The sequence below is a fragment of the Platalea leucorodia genome, assembly GCF_965183815.1.
Source record: "Platalea leucorodia genome assembly, chromosome: 7".
Taxonomy (NCBI): domain Eukaryota; kingdom Metazoa; phylum Chordata; class Aves; order Pelecaniformes; family Threskiornithidae; genus Platalea; species Platalea leucorodia.
The window spans coordinates 35,535,784-35,544,030 of record NC_138829.1 but is presented as its reverse complement, the minus strand read 5'-3'; the positions used below and the strand labels follow the sequence as shown (position 1 = coordinate 35,544,030).

At 49.6% G+C, this 8,247-nt stretch overlaps 1 protein-coding gene across 1 annotated transcript in view; it reads left to right on the top strand.

The window, feature by feature from the left end:
- The window catches only part of MEIS2 (Meis homeobox 2), a 172,299-nt gene extending 171,441 nt beyond the window's left edge, over window positions 1–858 (top strand). Inside the window, exon 14 of the mRNA XM_082317030.1 lies at window positions 719–858. The gene's annotated coding sequence lies outside the window, so the exon portion shown is untranslated. The remainder of the gene's footprint in view (window positions 1–718) is intronic.
- The last annotated feature ends 7,389 nt before the right edge of the window (window positions 859–8,247 follow it).

The following is an 8,247-nucleotide window of genomic DNA, read 5'->3' as shown; positions in this document are numbered from 1 at the left end:
CTTGCCTTACTCATGTGAATAGTCCCACTGACTTCAATGGGCCTCGTGAATAAGGCAGCAAGATTTGGCCCGTAATGATATAATAGGATTTTAAGATTTGTTCCAGGAGAAAAACACGACATGTACTTTTAGGGCTAAACCTTTAAGGTACTGAGCAGCAGCATACCCTGTTGACTTAACTGAGTGTTGAAAGCATTCAGCATCTTTCAGGAGTTGCTTAGCACTTCAAAGATCAGGACTTTTGTTGGTATCTCGGTTTCGTTCATTTATGCAGTTTGGTCCATTGATCTGTGTGTGGAATTTGCATTGATACTGCTTAGGCAAAACCCAGACAGGATATAGCCTTTTACATTTTTAAAATACCAAAGAGAAGCGAATCAGATATTTATGCTCAATTGACAAGTCTTCACATATAGCCAGCGTCTTTGTAAAATTTATCATAGGAATTCACCCACTAGGTTTTTTTAAAGTACACATACATTTTGTGATACTCAGTTGTGCTCAATATTTAGTTCTGTTATGTGCATTATCCTGCTGAATGATCAAATTAAATGCAAACTAGAATTTGAATGTCTGCAAACATTGGCAAGAATCTGCAGCTAATTTTAGATGGAAGATTTGCAGTGTCTGTTGTTTTTCCTGTTCATTTTAGATGGGTAAATTGTAAAAACGTTGAGGAATCTGACCTGCTTTTTTTTTTTCCCCCCTTTTTGTCTAGGTTTGCAAGGCATGCCAGGGGACTACGTATCTCAGGGTGGTCCTATGGGTATGAGTATGGCACAGCCAAGTTACACTCCTCCCCAGATGACCCCACACCCTACTCAATTAAGACATGGACCCCCAATCCATTCATATTTGCCAAGTCACCCCCATCACCCAGCCATGATGATGCACGGAGGACCCCCTACCCACCCTGGAATGACCATGTCAGCACAGAGCCCCACAATGTTAAATTCTGTAGACCCCAGTGTTGGTGGACAGGTTATGGACATTCATGCCCAATAGTATAAGGGAACTCAAGGGAAAAACAAAAAAACAAAACAAAAACAAAAACTATTTTAAGACTTTTGAACTTTGACCAGATGTTGACACTTAATACGAAATTCCAGACAGCTGTGATTATTTTTTACTTTTTGTCATTTTTCATCAACAACAGAGGACCAACGACACAAGAACACAAATGTGAAGTCATGGGCTCACTGAAATGAATATGTCCATGTACAGATCCTCTGGAAAAAAAAAAAGACTCCAAGAGTTATAACTACTGTAGTATAAACATAGGAACTAAGTTAACTTGTACATTTCTGTTGATCACTCCGTTACGTTGCCTCAAATAGTTTTAGAAGAAAAAAAATCCTTGTTTTCCACACTATGTGTGTTGTTCCCAAAAGAATGACTGTTTTGGTTCAGCAGTGAAGTCACTATCCATGAAAGACCTGTTTTGGCCAGTGAGAAAAGAACTACCCTGGAGATGAAGACGAAAAGTCTTGCTGGGTCTCTCATCGCTCAGAAGACTCTTCCAAGAAGGCCTTGCCATTCCCTCGTTTTGTTCCTTCATAAAATGTGTCCTTTAGTTTCAAACAGATCTTTATAGTTTGTGCTTCATTAAGTCTCTCCCCATTCCTCCCCAATCTATTTTTTTTTTTTTTGGACTCTTCTTCAAAGAGCTTGCAGGTGAAGATTTAAAAGACAGAACAGACAGAGCAGGAGCTTCTTCCAGTAGTTCTGAGCCTTGGCTTTGGACAAAACAAAACTAAAAGTTGGGCAGCTTTCCTCAATGAAAGAAGTTACTAACGGTCTTTGCACCAAACCTAGGACTTTATCATGAACTCAAAGCTTGGGAAAAAAAAGCAAGAGAATACTGTAACAAACTTCGTACAGAGTTCGGTCTATTAATTGTTTCATGTTAGATATTCTATGTGTTTACCTCAATTGAAAAAAAAAAGAATGTTTTTGCTAGTATCAGATCTGCTGTGGAATTGGTATTGTATGTCCATGAATTCTTCCTTTCTCAGCACGTGTTCCTCACTAGAAGAAAATGCTGTTACCTTTAAGCTTTGTCAAAATTTACATTAAAATACTTGTATGAGGACTGTGACGTTATGTTTTAAAAAGAAAAAAAAAGGTGTTAAGTCACAAAATGCGGTAATAAATATTTCATTTTTGATTTTTTGTTAGGCTTTTGTGTTTTTAATCATGCTTAGGAGAGACTGAAGTTATCGGGAGAGATGTCTCACATTTCTTTTCAGCGTTGAGAAGAAAGGTTGGAAAAATCAGAAAGAAGCTTTTCATCAGCATTAATAGAATAATTGAATGAAAGAACTTCTGAGCTTACATATTTCTGCTGATTATCGATATTATATTTATGCCAGATTAAACAAAATCTGAAATATTCTCTCACCAGCTTGCATTTCAGAGGGCTGTGTCTGATATCTGTGCTATCTCCCAATAACACAGAGGCTGAGTTTGAGTTGTGACGGCCCCGATACGAGACCAGTAAGCCCATGTGCGTTAAGTGTATGTGTACGTGCACCCATAGCCACCACAGACCTCAACTCCAGCTGTTTAGCTCAGAGGTGAAGAGGGGCCGTAACGCAGGAGCAGGTTCGGAAGTTTTAGGAGGAGAAAAGCAGCTTTGAGTTTAGTGAGGGTTTTACCTGTGTGAGGATTGCATAGCCTAGCTTTTGAGATGGTTTTGCTGCTTTTCTTGTCTTCGGTTGTTTTCAGAAGGAGGGAAAAAAAAAAAAAAGACCATCAGCTAACGAGGGAAAATGTTAATTTGACATTTGGTATATAAATAGCTGGTGCAGAATCATGGGTGAGGGTTTGGTTTTACTGAAACAAAAGCTTGTGGCATTTGGAGGCAACTAAAGGAGAGCTGGAAGGAGGAGGACAGCCGCCTGGCTAGCGACAGCCCCTGGCGCTGCCTCGGTGGCCCTGCTGGGCCCGGGGCGCGGGGCAGAGCTCCGGCTTCGGCCCTGGGAGGGGGGGAGCGGGAGAGGGCTTCTGGTTACCTTAACTTTGTAGGAAACAAACGGTACCGACTTCAACATCTGTAAATTTGTAACCCTTCTCCTCCTTCCTCCTCCTCCTCATTCCAGCTGGCCGGGGTGTTATTAAAAACTTTGACTGACAACTTTTACCTTTGGAATGTGGAAAGAGGCTCAGCCTCGTAGTTAATGTTTAATTTCTGAGCTGAGTAAATGGACCCACGCTGCTGGCGACAGAAGGGAGGATGCCCGTAGAATGGGTGTGAGGATTTATTTAGCAATCGGGTCCTGCTTTGTGGGCGTTTTTTAAGGCATTCGTATGAAATTTAAAGGACGATAATTCCCCGCTTGGCTTTGATGCTCTCTGTCCTGGTTAAAATCACATCGACCCTTCAGTCGCCTAAGAAGAGCACGCCCCGGGTTCCCATTTCCAAATTCTCTGATTCTTGTGGATGCGGAAAATACGAAGGCAAGATTGTTTGTGTTAGCACTTTAAAAGGGAGGCTTCTTTTTTTGTTGTTTTTTCTTTTTTTTTTTTAATCAGTACTTTATTTCCTTGCAGATATTTTCTTTAACAATTTGAGGAGAAATGTCAGAAAACGTCCTCGCACTGGTAGAAAGACAGGGAAGAATTTATCCGTAGTGGATTGTTGTTTTTTTATAATGAACTAAATATTTGCCTTGCTGTGTTGTCTTTTATTTTCTTTCTTCCCCCGCGCCCCCCTTTCGGGCTGTGCTCCCCGTGAGATGTGTCGCTGAAATCCAAGGTACAATAACGCGCAGAGATTTCTCCATCTGAGGTTTACTGTTTAGCATGGAAGGTTCCGATTTTGGTATTTTTAAGAACTGCTCAGCTGTCAAAAGCAACCAAAACGGGAATAATGTTTTGACAGCGGTATAGTGTTAAAGAAAATACTCTAGTCTGAATAAAAATTGCTTATGCTGTGGGAAACGAAGGGTAACAGAAGAAACACCTTTTGTTTACACACACACATGTTTATAATCCCAAATTTCCATTTCTCCGAGCGGGTCTGGGCTGGGAGTTGCAGTCACCACAAACGAGGGATTTTTCTTCCAGATTTTGCTGCCTTTCAGGCGAAGAGAGGAGGGAAGCGCACCTCCGCCAGCGCGGCCCCCCAGCCCTGCCCGCCGCGGCGAGCGGGCACCGCCGGGCCGAAGAGGAGATGCCGGGGGGAGCCAGGCGCTGCCCCCCGTTCGCTCATAGCCGCAGAGGGAGCGAGCGAGAGAAAATTGCCCCAGACCAGGTTTGCGAGGGCCGGGGGGCCGGGGAGGGGCCGGGGCCGGGGCCGGGCCGGGGAAGGGGTGCGGCGGAGGCGCAGGCTGGAGCCGCGCTCCGGCCGCTGCCGCCGGCGGGTTTTGCCCGTCGCTCCGGCAGCTCCCGCGGCTTCCCGAGGGCAGCCGGGGGCTCCCGGCGCCGCTGGCCCCGCCGCACCCCTGCGGGGTGGGCCGGGGGGCAGCCCCGCGGAGCCCCGAAAATGCCCGCAGCCCTTCCCCGCGCCGGGCGGAGGGCGGGAGGGGCTCGGCGGGCGGGAGGGCGCCTCCGCCCCGCGGCTCTCCCCTGCCGCGCCCCCGGGTTCAGCCGAGAGGAGCCGGGGCCGGCTGCTTAACTCTTCTGGCAGCACTTTGGGAAAAATCAAAGCCGATGGCGCTGGAGGGGAGCGAGCCCGCTGCCCGGCGGGGGAAGCCCGGCGTCTTTGGGCCGAGAAGGACGGTGCGAGCTCAGAGGCGGGCGGGGGAAAGGTTTGCAGGCAGGTTTTAATATTAATAGTTTTGGTGGCGAGAAAGAGACAGACAGAAGGGAGGTTGCTCCTCTGGGCAGAGTCTCTGCGACAGTGATGATGGATGACCCCGCACAGCTAAACAACTCCTCCCCTCCATCCGCACACGGTGTCAAAGCTACTTTACTTGCAGCTTTAGGAATAAAATAAATAAACACCCTCGGCCCCTTCCTCGCATCGATTTATGGATCATTATGAATCAATTACTGCTCTCAATATTTTAGAATCTGCTTACATAAAAAGGGGGTCTGCGGCCGGCAAAAAACATTAATCTTTGCCTTAGGAAGAAATACAGAATCTTCTCGTATAGTCCCGCGACTAAAAAGTCGCTGCTAATAATTGGGGTTTAACCATTTTCTAAGAGCCGCGTTACTGGGGAGGGGGTGGCCGTTGTCGGTGCGCATCTCCCGGAGCGACTTTCAAACTGGGGGGTGCCACAGTGCGCGCAGAGAAAGAGCAGGGGGCACCTACGGGGTGCGTGCAGCCTCGTCGCCTAACTCTTCCAGAGAAAGAAAAGCAAAGAGAGAGAGAGAAAAGAAAGAGGCGAGCCCCCTAACGCCCCCCCGCCGCAGATCCTCAGCGCGGGGCCGTGGCGGGGAGCGGGGCCGGGGCTGCGCGGCCGCGGGGCAGGGCGGCAGAGCCGAGCCCGGCGCGGCGGCTCCGGGCGACGGGAGGGAGGCTTCGGCGGGGACAGCAAGTGTGTGAAGTTGGGTTTCTCTGGCTTTCTCTGTATTCTCCCATTTGCGGCAGTGTTTGAGGATCTCAAGGTGTTTCTATGGCTACCTTGTGTATGTGGGAGGGTCATATGTGGGGGTGCCCAAGAGAAAAGGCAGCTCTTGGGTGATCATTTATCAATGTCACCCACATAATGATTCTCTCTGCAGCCTTCTATTGATGAGGATAATTACATTAGCTCAGAGTGACTGATCAATGAAAAACCACCAAACAAAAACTTCTTTACTCTCCTATAATACCAAAAACCGATACAGAAATAAGATAGAAAGCGAGGGTGGGATTTCCCTTTCCTTTCCCTTTAGCAGTGATTTTTTTTTGTTTGTTTGTTTTAACGAACAAGGGAAAGTAAGGAAATTTTATCCGATTAGTTTCCTTTTCAAAAGAGGCTACCATTTTGTGAAAATATTCCCTTAAACCTCTTGGCATCACTCCTTGCCTGGTAAAGGCAAATCGTTATTTAAAATACGAGCTACTGCTTCTCCCCTGGATCCCAAATCCTTTCCTTTTGCCCTTGTGTTTGGTTATCGAGGGGTGGGGGCGAGGGGGAGGGAAGGGCACGGTAGTTCCGAGCTGCCAAGAGGGAAAGGGAAGGCAAATAACTTTTCTTTCGCAATTGCGACTGTCTCTCTGTTTGTCGGGTTTGCTTTGTTTTTATCACTTCATAAAGTGGCTCTGCTCAAGATGGAATGTGGCCTCCCTGAGATGCTGCTCTGTCGGTGAAAGTTTGCAATCAAATTACGGGTTCGTTCTTTCCAGAGTTAAAAATCAATGTTTTCTCAATTAAAGGGGATTTTAATGCTTTTACTTGGGAGTTGTTAAGGACGCCGTAAATTTTATTGTAATGCCTCTAAGCTCCGAAGCCCTGCCAGTGGACAGGTTGATATTCATGTTGTTTTGGGGGGAAGAGGTTGTTGCTGGTTTTGTTCTCTCTCTAAAGGGCCTTCTTCAGAAAACTCAATCATTTTGAATAACTGCAAGACAAACCGGTGCAAAGGGGGCGGGGGAGCCAAGGCCGTTCCTTCTGCCCTCCCCTCTCCGTGTCCTCCCGGCGGGCAGCTCCTCTCGCTTGGGCAGAGCAGCTGCCTCCCCTGCTCCCACGGGGCGCGGGGGCGGTGGGCAGCCGCCTTCGTGGAGGCGCGGGGAAGTGTTGCCCTGCAGGAGCACGTGTTTCGAAAAAGCCCCTCTCCCCTCCCAGAAAACTCGGAGCGGGGCCGCGGGGAGGTGCGGGCCGCCGCGGGCCGGCCGCGGGGAGGTGCGGGCCTGCCGCGGAGAGGTGCGGACCCGCCCCGGGGAGGTGCGGACCCGCCGCGGGGAGGTGCGGGCCTGCCGCGGAGAGGTGCGGACCCGCCGCGGGGAGGTGCGGACCCGCCGCGGGGAGGTGCGGGCTCGCCGCGGGGAGGTGCGGACCGGCCGCCCGCCGGCTGGGCTGGGGCCGCGGCCGGAGCTCTGCGGGCCGGGGACAGGGAGCCGCCTGCCCGGCCGCCACGCACCGTGCGGGGCGGCTCAAAAGCTTCCTCTTGAAGCGGGCGTAGCGCTAATGAAGGAATAGGTCCGGTCCTGGTGAAGACCTTACATTTCTGTAGGCATCTGCTGACGGAGATGACTACAAGTTAACACCGGGGCGTAAATGGGAGCCGGAACAGGGCTGGCAGAGGAGCTTTTTTTTTTGCCGGACTATTTTGTCTTTACAGGCTACTGCCAAGTAAAATCCCCGTCAGGAGGCTGATCCTGAACCCATTTACACGGGGTTAATTCCTCGAGCCGCAGGAGAGTTCGTCCCCGGGCCGTGAGATCAGAAATAGGCCCCTATCGCCTGCGTTTGTCCGAAGCGCGTTTAAAATTCCTGAAATTAGCTCCATGAAGAACCAGCGCAAACTCCTTTGATTAAAGCGACTGTCAGGTTCTTCGAGACTAGGAGAGAGCAAACGCAGCGTAGGATGTATTTATTATTTATGCTGTAGCCCACTGTGGACGGTTGGGAGGGGAGGATTAGAGAGCGCGTTTGAAAGAGAGAGATGTAGCGCGGCGGCCGGGCCCGAGCCGCCCCCTGCCCCCGCCCGCGCTGCCGGCGCGGCGCCCCGCCGCGCTCCCGCCGGCGGGGCCGCCCGCCCGCCCCCGCGCTGGCCGCGCCGGGCCGCCGCAGCGGGCCGGCCCCCGGCGGGAGCAGCCCGAGCGCGCCGGCTTTCCCTCCGGTTTTGGATCGTTCTGCTCGAGTCTGGTGCGCGGCTCTGAACGCTGTCCTTGGGAAAGAAAGGGGGGAAAAAAAGGAGCGGGGGGGCTTTCCACTCTCAGGCTTGTGTCTGTGCTCAGAGGTGCAGGGCAAGGGAGGAAAACAAAGCCATAATCTAGTTCTCACCGAGCAGGTTTACTTTAGGACTCGCTTCCAGGGGGGCGGGGGACGGGGCACCGCAGCCCTTCTGTTCGGCCGCGGCGGAGGTGAGGAGTCCGGGAGCCCTATTTTATTTTATTTTATTTTATTTTATTTTATTTTATTTTATTTATTTTATTTTATTTTATTTTATTTTATTTTATTTTATTTTATTTTATTTTATTTTTTTCCCTGCGGCTGCGGCTCCCCAATTCGGAAACGTTTTCAAATCTATGAGCCTTGAATGGACAAATCCTCGCTATTAATATGGGACATGGACGAGTGGCAAAAAAACTGAATGGAAACTGTGCGGTAGCTTTGGGAGAAACTAACGATGTGCTTCAGCTCCTGCCAT